Source organism: Elaeis guineensis, chromosome 10 (assembly GCF_000442705.2).
Source record: "Elaeis guineensis isolate ETL-2024a chromosome 10, EG11, whole genome shotgun sequence".
Classification (NCBI taxonomy): domain Eukaryota; kingdom Viridiplantae; phylum Streptophyta; class Magnoliopsida; order Arecales; family Arecaceae; genus Elaeis; species Elaeis guineensis.
This window is the reverse complement of record NC_026002.2, coordinates 300,135-315,679: the sequence shown is the minus strand read 5'-3', so window position 1 is coordinate 315,679 and position 15,545 is coordinate 300,135. Positions and strand designations below refer to the sequence as shown.

The 15,545-nt window shown below is 37.0% G+C and overlaps 2 long non-coding RNA genes across 2 annotated transcripts; one reads left to right on the top strand and one right to left on the bottom strand.

Annotated features, from left to right (window-relative positions):
• Positions 1-4,323: 4,323 nt before the first annotated feature.
• On the top strand, positions 4,324-7,387 carry LOC140852241 (uncharacterized). The gene is made up of 2 exons (XR_012135150.1): positions 4,324-4,833; positions 7,087-7,387. It is a non-coding gene; the product is annotated as an uncharacterized lncRNA (long non-coding RNA).
• Positions 7,388-14,398: 7,011 nt separating this feature from the next.
• LOC140851945 (uncharacterized) lies at positions 14,399-15,531 on the bottom strand. The gene is made up of 2 exons (XR_012134775.1): positions 15,211-15,531; positions 14,399-15,003 (listed from the first exon to the last, which is right to left on the bottom strand). It is a non-coding gene; the product is annotated as an uncharacterized lncRNA (long non-coding RNA).
• Positions 15,532-15,545: the final 14 nt, after the last annotated feature.

The window sequence follows — 15,545 nt, the reverse complement described above, 5'->3', positions numbered from 1 at the left end:
CTCGATCGATCGAACTATGAAGCCCGATGTCCGACTCCCACAACGCGCCCGACGGACTGTCGGAAGGTTTCCAGACTTCCGTCCGATGCCCCTCAACCAGCCGCCGACCTATAGTCGGTCGGCTCCTCCAAACGCCGTACGACTGCTGGAGGCTGTCAGTCCTGACACCGGCATGCGGCACAGCCGCCTTGGGGCATTATCCCACCTAAGGCATGGGTCAACCCTAGTGATTTGACAGCCCCACGGTGATTTGGCAACCTCACGGTGGCTCTGACAGTCCTCGACGATTTGACAATTCTTCCATTGTCTGCGTCATTAATGACGGCGCTATACTGCGCTCCACTATATATATCGGGGAAGGCAACAGTGCTTGGAGGTCCTTTCGAACCCCTTGAATCTCTCCTCCTCCTCTCTCTCTCTCACACTCTCTCGTTGAGTCCCTTAATTCTTGTCTACTGTAGCCTAGTCTCCTCTCTGACTTGACCGTCGGAGGGTCTCTGTCGGAGCCACCTCCGGTCAGTGCGGACTTCTTTTGCAGGCGCTCGTTCCCGGCGACCAGACGATAAGGAGATTGGCCGCAACAAATACTAAAATTTTATAATAGGTAGATTTTGATTTATACATCAACTTTATCTTCTTTCAGTCTATCTAATTCTCATAACATTGAAAAATAATTTTTAATCAAAATCTTTTTTGAAAAGAACCATACCCCAATTCTAAGGATAATTCTGCCCCTACCAACACTCAACACGTCCTCTATTGTCCCTTGCATGTCCTCTGTACCGACTTAGATTAAATCATCTTTGTAGTAGATAGGTTGATAAGGGTGCCTTGATACAACTATAAGTTTGCTCCATTATGACTCCAGTATCATGTGTTGGAAATATAAAAATAGGAGTGGCAAAACTCAATCCGATCTGTCAATCCAATCTGCATTCGACTCACCTTAAAAAGATTTGAATTTGGATTAAACGGATTCAGATTATAAATGGATCGACCTGTTTAATTTATTTAATAATCGGATCGGATTAAGGTTTCAAACAGTTGATCCATTTAACCCGTTTAATAAATGAGTTAGGTCGGATCAGATCGGATTGTAACCCGTAAACCTGCTGCCCACTAAATATAAAAGCTAAAATCCTTAAGGAAAATTGAAACTCTTTGGCATTCGCTCGTTCGCTCTGCGGCTCTGCCTCTCTGGTATCTGCTCTTTTATTTTTCCTTCCATCCCCAACTTCTAGATCTAAAGTTTCCTCCTTCGCTCCTCCACTTCTCTTTCGATCGATGCTTCCTCCCAATGGTGGTTGGGGCTCCTCTATTCTTCCTTTGATGGTCGGTGCTTGCAGTTTCCTTTCCAATGATGGTCGGATAAACTGTGAAGCCCCTCCCCTCCCGTGGTTTCCTCTGGTTTCCTCCTTCAATGACGGTCCTCCTTCGTCGCCAGTCCTTGAGGGCTTGTGATGCTTGGCATCTTAGCGGCTTGGCCTCTCGAGATTTGGCCATCTAGAAGTTTTTCCCTTTTTCTCTTTTGGTGGTTGTTTGGTTGCTACTTTCTTTCCCAATGACCGTCGCTGAGGGATATTGGCCGTTTAAGATCTAGATTTTTTTTCCCTTTTGACCTTTTTTTCCTTCCATACTTCCTTAATCTTCCTCAAGGTATACTTTTCTTAATCCTTAATCTAGGGTTTTTAAATTTTTAAATTTATTTTTTTCGTGATTATCAGCATGTGCAGTGATTATGCTTTGAAAATTCGATCGGCTTGCTTTATATGTGAAGGTTAGATGTATGTATACCGTGCTTCAGTTACTAGGATGTGGGAAAGAGTTAATACCTTGACAGATTTGTGGTGTGATTAATATTTTGGTATTATTGTTTATTCTATCACTTTCTGTGTATCATAAAAAGCAGGTTCAATCTATCATGATAGTGCTCATTTTAGCTTGTAGCTGCTTTCTAATGTTTTGTCCATTTTCCTTCGTTGTTTTTATTGTTGTAGTTGTTGTTTGTTTATATTTGATATGAGAATTGGATTTTCATCTATAATTTGATGTTTAAATATTCAGCAGTGTAGATTAGAGATAAAATGGTTACTATTTTTATATTTTGTATTTTTTTGTATTCTCAAATTTTTATCATGCTTGTAGGTTACTATTTTGTATTTTTTTTATTTTTATTTTTTATATTGATTGTCAAAATGTGCACAATGGCCTATGTGCACTATGGAGGTTTGCTTTAAGGTTTGTATATGGAGGCTATGAGGATTTTGGGATATCTTTTTGCTAATTCAATTATTTCGAGCAGTAATAATTTTGGACGGCTTTTTTCTACAGATAACCGATTGTTGTTGTTTTGATTTAGTTGTAGATTAAATACTAAATCTGAGCTTTCTCTTCCCTTCTTTGATGTTCTAAGTATTTTTATCATTTAGTTCACCTTGGTTATTCTCAAAAAATTGAATTCATCTTAATCTTTATTTTTTCCAATAGAAATCATAGCATACAATAATAAACAGGTTAAATGGGTTAGGTTGGGTCGGTTAAATAAGTTATTCATCTAATAAACAAGTTAAACGATAAACAGGTTAAACGGGTTGGGTCGGATCGATTAAATGGATTAAACGGGTCGGATTGGATAACCTGTTTATTAAATGGGTCTGCTTTAGATTTGAAAATCTGATCTGTTTAATAAATAGGTCGGATTCAGTTTTGATGTTTTATGATCTGATCCGTATTTGACTTGATCCATTTATGATCGATCCGACCCGATTGCCACTTCTACATAAAATAATATCTCCACACAAAGAAGTAAGGCTACATGTATTTGACCTCCTCCAAATCCTACAATGGCATGAGACTTATGCACTAGGATTCTTGGTAGTGGATGGGTTAGCCCTTTATGGCTTGGTCATCTTCTTCTCAGAGCTTCCTTGTTCCAAAACCTTGGCCTCTTAATTCCTGTAGCAATAATCCGCGGCCCATAGAGTGATCGTCTTACAAATAAATACCTAATCAAAGCTCCAACCAGAATCATCGAGTGCCCCTTTATCACCATCCTTGTTCACTTCTAGAGACATGGGAGATGAAATAGAAAACTCGCGACTTATAGCATTTTTTTTCTTAATGATAACATAGTTCTCTAGGCTAAGGAGTTGATATTCATCACACAGGCACCACTATGGAAGGATGAGGATGACTATCTTCTTTATGACGGAATCTAAAACTAAAACAAACAATAAGGATGCTTTCATAGGTGATTGCTAACAGAAAATCTCCTCTTGCCTTTAAGCGATCTCCATGGTTTGAGAGGCTCAGCAAGATGTATTTAATCAAGCATAGACCACTTCAACTGATTGGTGAAATCATCCATAAACATTGGTTTGCTTGCTATCGAGGTTAGGAGCCTTTGTCGATTTGCCCACCATTGAGGCTACTACCCTCCAACGATCCATGATGAATGAGGTCTTGCCACTTTCTGCCATCCATACATTGAGATCGAATGAGGGAGAGGTGCCTGGTGAGAGTAGGAAATAAGAAAGGAGCGGGAAAGGAAAAAACTGATGGGTTCTTACTAGAGGTCCTGAGTGCTAATGGTGGTTAGCTAGTATCTGGTCATTGGCCATTCTTCGGCTACACCTGCATCGAAGAGGAGGATCAAAGATGACAAGGAGGAATTGTGGGATAGTGGAACAGCTCAATTTGGGATCGTCTCTCTTTTAGTACATTTTTTGAAAAAACTAGCCAGTATGCTCGAATCGAGAGCAGTTTGAATGAGTTGGCAATTCAACCACGAGTTTAAATACTATTATAAAACTAGTTTGATTTTTATCTGAATCCGATCTTAGAGGGTCATTTGGATTGGATGACTAGACTAGTTGAGGGTCCAATCAGTTCTACCAACCGGTCCAGTCTGCTTCCAAAGCATCATCGGTTGGAAGCAGGATATTTTTGTTTCAATTTTTTTTTTTTAATTTTTTACATAATTTCTATATAAAGTAAAATTTTAGTGCTCCTTGAAACTTACTGTACTAGTTAAACCCTGCACCTAGCTAATAGATATTCTAGATTCGAGTCTTGGATGGTGAATTCCGAAATATTTTGATTTAAATAGTTATAATATTGATAAATCTTCCTCGATTTTTAAATAAAAAATCATAGCATATTTTTATCATATTATTTGTGAACTTTTTTTACTATAAAATGTTTGAAATTTTTTTTTTTTTTTTCTTCCTTTTTTCATTTATCTTTCACTGAATCGCCTTTCGTCGGGAGGGTATCAAATTATGAGCTGAACGATTCAGGATGTGCCCGAGAGGATTAGGGAACCCGCAGGAAGCAACGGTCCCTTGCCACGATCATGTACTCTTTTTCCAGTGGGACCACCTTTTAGTGAAGGCTCCTCCGTGACAACTCTGCCCCTCTCCGTGGGGAGAGGAAAAGGCCCCTGTTTCCTGCTCCCCAGGGAGAGGATTAGGGGCCAGGGGAAGCAAACGGTCCCTTGTGCTGATCCATATACTCTCTCTCTTTTTTTTTTTTTAAATTTTTTTTGGATAAGATCCATGTACTCTTTTGCCTGTGGGTCAATGCAGTGGAAGCTCCTCCTTGACGATTCTTTCCCTTCCCCCGGGGAGAGCGAGAGGGAGAGGCCCCTCTTTCCCTCTCCCTCCCCCTTGGGAAGGGGGAGCAAAGGCCCCAAGGGCAGAATCGATGCAGCTCTCATCATATAAAGGCCACCATGCATTCACCTTCGACATGCACAAGCCTTAGAGAAAGCCCGGTTAGATGAGTTGTTTGACAGAAGCCCGCGTGAGGGGGTCGGCATGGCGCATAGGGAAGGTGAGTAGAGTTCATTTAGGAATTTCCCATCCCCAGGAGGAGGTGCTTATTGTTGGATTTAGTAATTCTTTTGTGATTTAAAATTTTAAATAAATAGTGATCTTATTAATATATATTTTTTAATTTTATCATTTATACCTTGCTTTATGTAACTTGTGAATATTTTTTTTTAATCATTAATGATATTTTATTCCATTTGATTGCCCATGTAAGACAAGATCTAATGAGATTATCCAAAAGACTTGAGAGTAATTTATTTATTGGAGCTTCCTTATTTGACTCCTTCTATTAGGAAGGTTGTTATGGAGCTTCCTTTTGTCCAGGATTACTTTGTTTCCTTCCATTCATCTTTAGTTTGGTTAATTTGGAACAAGCAAGGAGCTTTGGGATTTCTTGGCTAAGAGGTATTCCATCGCGATTATCGTCCATTAGTATCAACTGTTGTTTACCTACACCACATGAACCAAGAACCTAGATAGGATCTGTTCATGAGTTTCTTTCTAAAATGCATGCTATGTGGGATTAGTTAACATAATCTAAGCCTCAGTATGGCATAACAATAATGTTGAAAAATTTGCTTTCTAAAGAGCTCTTAGAGATGATTTTGAACCAGTAAGGCCACCACTTCTTCATCATGGTATCTTGCCATCTCTTGAATCTGTTGTGTCTAAACTTATCTTCGAAAAAGCAAGACTTGGCTTACTCAAATCCAAGCACAAAGGCTGTTCTTAGTACACTTCTACAAATTGTTGTAGATTAGATAGTTTGTAAGTATTGTCACATGCCTGGTTACTACATAGTCAATTGTCAGATAAGAAAATGTAAAATCTATCAGAAGATTGGACACTATATTGATAATTGTCCACAAAATTTAAATAAGGAATCTAACTCCTAGTAAATTTGATTATCAAGAGATTTACCGGTAAGTGAATTGGAGCCTTTCTTTCCTTTTTTTTTTTTTTTGGTATAAATTGGAGCCTTCTTTAGTCGATCAAAGTAGTACCATACCGTAAATTTGTGGAGGGCTATGTTCAGCGAGAAAAAAGAAAACTAAATAAAATGGAACGTAATTTATATAAATTTTCCAATAAGCTTTTCCTTTTAGCTGACCAGACTAGCGTGGGCAATCTCATCATTTCTGCACACAACCTCTAGAGGCTATAGGCTGTAGGCTACTTGCTGGTTGCCACTTCCATTCACCTCAAATCCCGGCAAAAGCAGCTGGGGATTACAAAAAGCCGTTGCCAAAAAAAAGATTCCGAACTTTTCTCTGTTGTAGTTACTGTATATATTGGTTAGAATGGGAGGAAAATCATATACAAAAGATTCTATTGTCTTATTCTCCTATTTTGCTGGGCTCCGAAGGCTTCTTAAGTTTGTATCCAGCCTTCTTGGTGTCGTGTTGACGGAGAAAAATAAGTAGTCATCTACCGAATGATCTTTAGGAGCAGCAGCCAATAGCTTTGTACGTAGGAGGCGATATCGGTTCTAAGATAGCGTTTTTAGATGTGCCTCGATTTTAGATCACTCTTTAATCTTCTCAATTTAATATTTTATTATTTAAAAAAAATTATATATAATTTATTTTATATATCTTTTGCTTATTATTAATTTTCCAACACTCATTATCGCCGGATGTTTTTTTGCCATGGCACCTGGGCTTTTCTTCGAATGTGATCTCTTGTTAAAGTTTCTTCAACATTATCTATTTTTTTTTCTAATAAGTGAAATTCTTTAAACACCATGGACGATGCAGAACCGCACGTATCATCCATGATGATTGACTCATATACAGGATAGAAAGAAAAAAAAATATTTTTTATGTGCCGCACTCTGGCCCTGCATGTGAGCCATTCACCACAAATGGTGCGGATGTTCTGCACCGCTCATGGTGCACAAAGAATTTCTCCTTCTAATAATATTAAACGTTGCCTGTTTGTTGGGCGGCCCTGCTTGGCCTGCTGAAGCCCAAAACCTTTTGGACAGCCTGAGGACAAATTTTTAGACTCCACATGCTCGGCCAAGTCTGGGAAATAGATTTGTTTAATAAATGGGCCAGGCTTGGACATGATGGTTAAAGCCAACTTGGCCCAAATTTTTTTATTTTTCTTCTACTGTTTGTTGCTATTTGATGTATTTATATTCTTATTTGACAATTGTTGCTGATACATAAACTTAATAGAATAATGTACATGCCCAGACAGTCAGAAATATTTAATTATTCATATTCTCACCTGGAAACCCATGATCCAGCATAACTCCTGAAGCCCAAGTAAGGGGTTGACCTTTGACTTGGAAGGCAGGCCAGGCTGGGTCTGGATCTCAACAAATTATGTTGATATTTGGGGTTAAGTTCGGCAACTCACCATGGGGGTAATAAGTAAGGTATGACCTATGCTGCACAGGTTAAATATGGATGTAGTCATTGATTGGAGAGTAGAAATTGCAAACTGTATACTCGGATCTAAGTATGTGTATAGAAATGTGTATCAGTGTATGAATACATGCCTGATATGATCTTGAGACTTGGATAATTTACGTTCTTTTGGTTTTAGAGATCTGTTCCTGCTGTGTATAGTATTGAAAGGAAGTACATTATGATAGCATATAAAAATTGTCAAAATTGATTATCATATAGTTACTGGTACAGACATATCCTTCTAAACTATGGAGCTGTGATCTTCACATATATTTTTTGATCTAGGGAATCAAGTTTTGGAAGCGCATATTGGCCTTTTGGGGTGTATATAGAGGCAACGCTGACCAATAGATGGTAGATAGTTTCTTGGGTTATTTAGTGTAAATTAATATGTTATATGTTGATGCTCTGTCAATTATTTAAATATTAAAATTTTAAAACGTAAGCATAAGAGTAAGTTATTTTTGATAAATACCACTGTTTAAGTGTATTATTTTTTAAATTATATTAGATTATACGATAGATAGAATGCCTTACATACTTATAGAGAAGTTCCTAGTAAGTATGTGGCAGCTGTTCACACCCTTGGTTGGTGAATCCTAGCTCGGATCCACCGGAAACACTTGATAATATAGAGGCAAAGAAAGAGAAAGATTAAAACCGGAAAGGATATGCATTTTTTTTTAAATTCAAGTGGATGAAGATAATCATCAGCATATTCAAAATATAGGAAGCTGAAGAGAGCATAGAATATTCTTGAAGCTATACTCTCAATGTCTAATAAGGACTAGCTTTAATTTTGGATGATGAGATTTGTACTCTCAAATTAGGTAATTTGATAATCTCCAAGTATTTTCTTAAAGGAAGAAATTGATTGATGATCTTGGCATGCTTGATGAAAATTCTTGATATGATGAAAATAAATGACATAGACTACTGATTCATGGTTTGAATAAGGAGTATGGTGCTTATATGTTTTCGCTCGTTAGATGGATTAAACAACTTATATAATTAGTAGTTTCGAAAAATATACCTATTAATCAAGAAGCAGTTAATACTCAAATATGCGATTTGACAATATTTCTAAAAAAATTTACTTTAATAAGCCTATTTTAGGGTTGAAATACTCGAATCTAGTCTTGATGATTCGATGCACCACACCCTTTATGAGGCGCACCATGTCATAGAATAAGTTACATGAGTTCAAAAAAGAGCACCTCAATCAGGCTTGTATAAGTAAGTTATGGACTCTAAAAATTTGGCATATAATTTGATCTTTTGATGTAGCGGATCCTGCTCATGGACTATGTCCGCTCCTCACAGTAGTGACAATTGTTCACATCGAGTTTGATGATTTTTTTAGACCACTTATTGAGAACCAATTACATCTTGTCACCAAATTGTCACCAAACCTTTAAGCGGAAAAACTTTGATTTTTGGTGACAACTTCTAATGTCGCTAAAAGCAATTTTCTTGCAGATTTGATCATCCACCAAAGAATGTAATTTTCAAGGTGAATTAAAGAGGTGTATATCCTAGCATAATCCTAATAGATATGTTTCTTGGAGACTATTACACACAAGAGAGGTGTTGTAGAAATACCTTGAAGGAGAGAAGGCAATTTATTAGAGTACTGTAGATATTGTCTATTAAGTGTTCTCGAGTATTATAATTCAAACTTTTGTGAATTGGGTGATGGACTCATTTGGAAGTTAGGTTGGCTGGTTGGCATCTCTTTTCTTAGCGCCTGCGTTGAATAAAAAAATTATACTTATGTAGACAATGCACAAGAAAAGAAAAATAATAAGAAAGATAGAAGTTGATTCTATTCTTCTCTTAACTATGTTAGAAATTATTGCAGGCATCAACTGCTAGTTAGGGATTTTTAAAAAAATGACTATAAGAATGGCAAAACATGCCAAAATGAATGACCTCCTTTCAGAGGCTAGGGAAAAGGGGTCTGAAATGAATTTAAGGCCACCATCAGCCTTTGTAGTCATAAAAGTGGGTAATGGTTATATCTTGAATCTATGCATATATACTTTGTCAATGCAATTCCCAAAATACTTGTTTAGGATGTGCACCATTCCAAGAAGCTTAATTTGAATTCTTGGAATTTGAGAATAAGAAGACTTTGATGCAGGTCATCCTCTTGGATCCGGAGGTCCTTTTGTGATTGGTTATCCAGAAGTTTGACTTAATTGTTTAACTTGATCACTTAGTATTTTGATAGAACTTACCTTTTTAGGAACTTGTCAGCGATTGATGATTCACCTTGGTTATGTGAATGAGTTGTTTGTGATTAAGTGGTTGCACTTTTGTGGAAGAATATATCATTAGTTCAAGAAAAAGGTATATGTATATGTATACATACATACATACATACACACATAGATACATATGTATGTGTGTATATATGTATGTGCATATGTATGTAACTGTTATGATCAATCTCGTAGATGCCCTTGCTTTACCTGGGTCCTCTTAGTTGAACTTGCTTTTGGCTTGCAGAAAAATATATTAAATGTAATGTAATTAATTTGTTTAGCTATCAATAAATTATCTACTTCAAATACTAAAAATTGAACATTTTTGTCAATTACAGCTTTCAAAAATGAAGGGATTACATATATATATATAAGAAAAGAAAAATCTTATGACACTATAATGTTATGATCCATCACATAGATGCCCTTGCCTTACGTGCGTCCTCTCGGTGGAACTTTGCTTTGGCTTGCAGAAAAATATACGAATGTAATGTATTCAATATGCATAGTTACTGATAAATTATCTACTTCAAATACTAAAAATGGAACATTTTCAACAATTACATGATTCAAATGAAGAGGTTACTTATATGATATCTAAAATTTTATACTGTTTAAAGATAGCTGGATTTTGAAAAGTATAGTTACTTGCTTCTAACAATAAGAAAAGCTATTACATGTATATATGAAAAATATGTATACTTACTAATACATTATCTACTTCAATGACTAAAAATTGAACAATTTTAACAATAATGTATTTCATGAATAAAGAGGTTACTTATATGATATCTATAATTTTGTATTGTTAAAAAATGCTAGACTTCGAGAAAGTATAACTACTATTCTTCTAACAATAAGAAAAACTAGAATAAGTATGATTCCAAAATTTATTTATATACTCATTTCAACGTGTAAGAGTAGAGAGTTTTAGGATGACAAGAACAGATCTGATTACTCTGGAGTCTTGACTTTAGCTTTGTTTAAGGAAATCTCAATAATATATGGCAAAAAGTTTTAGAATAAATATATTTTATCACATAAATATTATAGTTAATGATTTGTGGTTCAGAGGCCAAAACCTATGTTTAGTTATTGGATAGTGGTTCAGGTCTAGATTTGAGCTAATTTATTATAAAATATCCTTGTGAAAAAGAATTAATCTGGGTCACGAAAAACCAACTATTTTAGATATGCTGTGTGAAACCCCTGACCGAATCTGGCGCATGGCAGGCTTTTGGTCGGGGTTTATCAATGAAAATACTGTTTTGACAACAATGTTGTCACCAAATAAGGACTTTGGTGATGATGTCATATTATCACCAAATGTTATGCGGAAATGCCTATTTTACTTAAATATATACCTTTTAGTGGCAAGATTCTCGTCATGAAAAATCGTGTTATGTGATCACAAAAAGCTATTACGTTACCTTTAACCTCTATAGAGAACATCCATTATGTCATTGTGAAAGGTTTAGAAATGGAGATATATGTCGTCACCAAAATGGAACTATTATGATGACGTTATACGTGTTGTCACTTAATAACAAAACCACATCACTAATACTGTGTCATGTAGATGACTACTTTACATTGCTAATAACTGCATACGTTTCAGTTGGTGGATTTCTTGTCATGAAAAGAAGCATGTTTTGTGAGCCAAAAAAAAAAAAAAAATCCATCATGGGAGCTATTGAGCTTTAGTGGCAATATCAATTTTAGCATCAAAAAAATTTTAGCGATAAAAATTTAGGTTCCCTCGAAAAAAATAAAAAAGTGATGAAAATTTATGTTTCACCAAATGAGGACTTACATCGGGGGCGGCTCAACACATATGGGGGCCTAAAACTAAATATTAAAATTAGTTTTTTTTATTAAAATTTATATAAATTTTTTATTAAAATTTTATTTTTTTTTAGTTTGTTGAGATGCAAAATTTTTAATTAAATTTTTATAATCAAAATTTTTTAATATTTTTTTTCAATTGATAATATAACCAATCTATTTAATCTTTCTTAAGACATTATTGATCTTAAGTAAGATTTTATTAATTTTAGTTTTGAAAAACTTCTTTCTGTCAAAGTAACACTTGTTGAAATTATTAATATTATTTTAAAAATAATATATATATTTGAAAAAGAGTCGAGTCTTTTTATATGATTGAGTATATCTATTGGCTATTATAATTATTTCATATTTTTTAAATAGCTAATACAAGATCAACAATTAAAATTTCTAACTCAATGAATCAACTATTAAATAAAATAGAGGTAATATAATAATATAATATAAATTTAAATTAAATAAAAATTTATAAAAGTTAGAACTATAGTATCCAATTATTGAATGCTAATTGCAAATGAGATGAATAATTAATTATTTATTTTATATTGGAGCACAGAAAATGAGTTAGAACTTGCTATCAAGAGAAGAGTAAACAAATAAGAAAAGAATAATTAAAAATGACTTAATTTTATAGAATAGTAAATAGCCATTGTGTATCATCGGGAATTGGCAAGTGAGAGAATATGGGGCTGTGGGCATCGATAGAACTATAGAAGCATCAACTAACCTCTTCAGTGCGTTTATCTTTTCTAACTGACAGTCACGCCACTGTATTTATCTCCCAACAGACCATCATGCCATATGGCATACGTATTGCGTCTGCCGACTTGGGAATGGAAAAGTCGGTGCCTCCCTGACTCCCCCCACAGCCGCATGGAGACTCAAACCTAAAGCCCATCGGAACCTCATCGGAGATGCCTCTTAAGGCCTCCGCTGCCGTCAGGGCGGGTCCCCATCCTCTCCATCGATGGGGCAGATCGCCTGTGATGGGCTCGGCGTTAGGAATGGCTGAATGGGAAAGCCGATGCCTCCTCGGCCCATGTTGCCCAGCCCTCGCCCCTCAAAGCTGCTGGAACCTAGCCGAAGATACCTCTCAAGGCCTCCGCTGCCGTCAGGATGGGTCCCATCCATTCCTCTCTATCGACAGGGCAGGCCGCGGGTTGCCTGTGAGTCTGTGACAGGCTCAACATCGGAAAAGAAAAAGTCGGTCGCTGTCGGTGCCTCCTTGCCTGTGTCGCCCAACTCTCGTCCCTCAAATCCACTGGAACCTCATCGGAGATGCCTCTCAAGTCCTCCGCTGCCGTCAGGATGGGTCTCCATTCTCTCCATCAACAGGGCGGGTCACCTATGACGGGCTCGATGTTGGGAACATGAAAGGTGGAAAGCCGGTCACTCCCGGTGCCTCTTCGCCTGTGTGGCTGTGTCGCCCAGCCCTCGCCTGCCTCGAGGCCTTTCACGGGTGGACACGGTGGAGGGTTTGGGGGCTTTCGAGCAAAGGAGGCCTAAAATAAGGACTTTGGTGGTCTTGCTCTTCAGCCGCCCCTGACTTACATGATCATCTCATGTTGTCAACAAATAATAAAACCTCATCACCATTCATGATAATGATATCCAGCCATGTAACGTGTATCTTGCATGGCAACATATGTACCATTTGGTGACTAGATTTCTCATCGCAAAAGCAAGCATGTTTTGTGATGATAAAAAGCCATTATGGAAATCTTTAAGCTTTGGCAACTCATCCATTTTGACATCTTGAAAATTTGAGCCGATAGCAACATACGTGACAACCTTGCGGCAGCCAACATCTCGTACTCAAAAAACTTCTAGTGATACGAGTACCGTGGCTTTTGACGACAACATCTAGTATCGTTAAAAGCCTTTTTTTTTTTCAAATTCGAAGTAGTGTCCGATCATGCATTAAAGGTCTGTCTGCTAAAGTGCAACCACAATCCTAATAGATGTCTCTGGGAAACCTATCATGGACAAGAGATGTCCTGCAGAATTACCGGAAAAGAGAGAAGGCTACGCTGAACGGACTTGCCCATTCAAAGTAATTTTGGGAAGGCTTTTTACTAAGCCAATCAATTCTATCCATTTCGGGGTCAACACATGAACATATCATTTTTTACTGCTTTCTATCTTTATATTGAGATTATTCTAGATTGACTCTACTTAATGTGGAGTCAGCTTCAATGGAGTCAACTCTTATATTATTGAAGTTGACTTGTTAAAATCTAGGATCGACTCATAAATATGTTATTTTTCATTGTCCTGTATCTTTACTCCGAAACCATTATGGGGTCGACCTAGATAACCCTAGGGTTGACCCATGATACTTGATCGACTCCTAAAACTTTCAAGAATTAACTATCTTTTGTTTAGGCTCATGGACATTCAAGGGTCAGCCCCTATTGTTCAGGATTGACTTCTCTCTTCCAAAACTTATTAGGGAGTATTTGGTTGGGGAAAGTAGAGATTTGAAATCAAAATCGGAATAAGTGACTCTCATTCCAACCGTTTGATTAGATGGAGTCTCATTCCGATTCCGATTCCGGGATGGAATGGAAATGGTTCAATTTATATAGAACTCGATCCCTATTCTTCTCTATGGATTCAAATTTTCATTCCAATTTCGATTCCGACTTCGATTTTGGTCACGAACCAAATGCTTCAAAGAATTTGGTCATTCCGATTTCGATTCTAAGCTATTCTGATTTTCATTCCTATTTTGATTCCAGTTATGAACCAAATACCCCCTTAAAGTCTTCGAGGAACTTAAATTTTAGTTATTTTGGAGAAGATTTTTCCTTGAATTATGCGTAGCATTTGAGCAACTCAAGAAATCTTTTAGCCATTATTTAAAACTAATAGTAGCAATATTAGTGTTCAAATATTTTAGCATTATCAAAATCAATCTTTGAATCAACATATGCCGATGAATTAATTATTTATGCTTAATTGATTGCACTTTTGTGGAAGAATGTATCATTAGTTCCAGAGAAAGGTAATCCACTTGCAAATTCTAAGCCTATAATCATGAAAGGATACACACATATGTATATATGTATATGATTATGTATGGATATCCCAAGTTGGAACCTTATTACAACACCAACAACCAGCAAAATGCTGGTCCTAGAGAAAGCGTTCTGAGCACACCATACTTCCATTGTTTATAACATAACATATAAAGAGTTCTTAATCAGAAAATATTAGAGGCATGCTACGCCCTTGGGCCGGCGAACTCCTATGCAGCAATTGCTTTATAACTTTAACTGGGTTCTTAGTACCTTCAAATAGATCATTGCTTGCTTATCAATAAAACTTGGGGGCATCATCGCTGAATCCCAGATCGTAGGCAGTTGAACTTTCACCAGGTGCGCTGAAGGTTAAGTCAGGCACGTCCCAATATTGGTTTGCCGTGCCACTAAATTGGACTTGATCAGAGTTCAAGGTAGCACTTTGTTGATAGTCTTGATTATTGGTACGTAAACCTTCTTGAGTGGGCATGATGTAAGGCTGATGGCTTAAATTCTGGTCTTGGTGCATGGCACTCTCATTTACAAGTTGAGGTGCTTGGAATTGCATGATAGATCGATTGCCTTCAGTGCCCATGTTAAGTGATTGAACGTTGAGCTGCAAGTGAGACACCCAAAAAGCAAGTGTCAGATGGTCCATGTAAATAAAATAAAGCGAATTCCAGGTCAAAGTTGCTTGGAATCCATGCATTAATATGGGAAGATAATAGTCTGCAACTCATTTGAAAAGAAACTGAGAAAATATAGAATTTAGTGTGTAAGTGAGATTTCCCTTTCTATCCCATTCTTTCTTTTTCTTGCCCACCTGACCGATCTCCTGCGTGGCCGGCTTTAAGGTGTCTAACAATTAATCATCCAGTCTTCCTCATTGACCATTTACTTCCATCAGATGAATCGCGAATTTCAACTTTCCTTTTCTTTCGGATTACCGTGCGAGGGAGGAGACCCTGTTGAATATGGCTTCCGAAATTACAGTCCCGCTGAATTTGAATCTGAGTTGAGGGAAGCTTCATGTAAGCTGTGTACGTACCTGATCAGGTGTTGCCGTTTCCGGGGGGCCATCAGGATGTCGCGGTAGAGTATAATTGCTTCCATCAGCGATAATGCCTCCTTGATGAGCGAAATTTTCTGACACGTAGT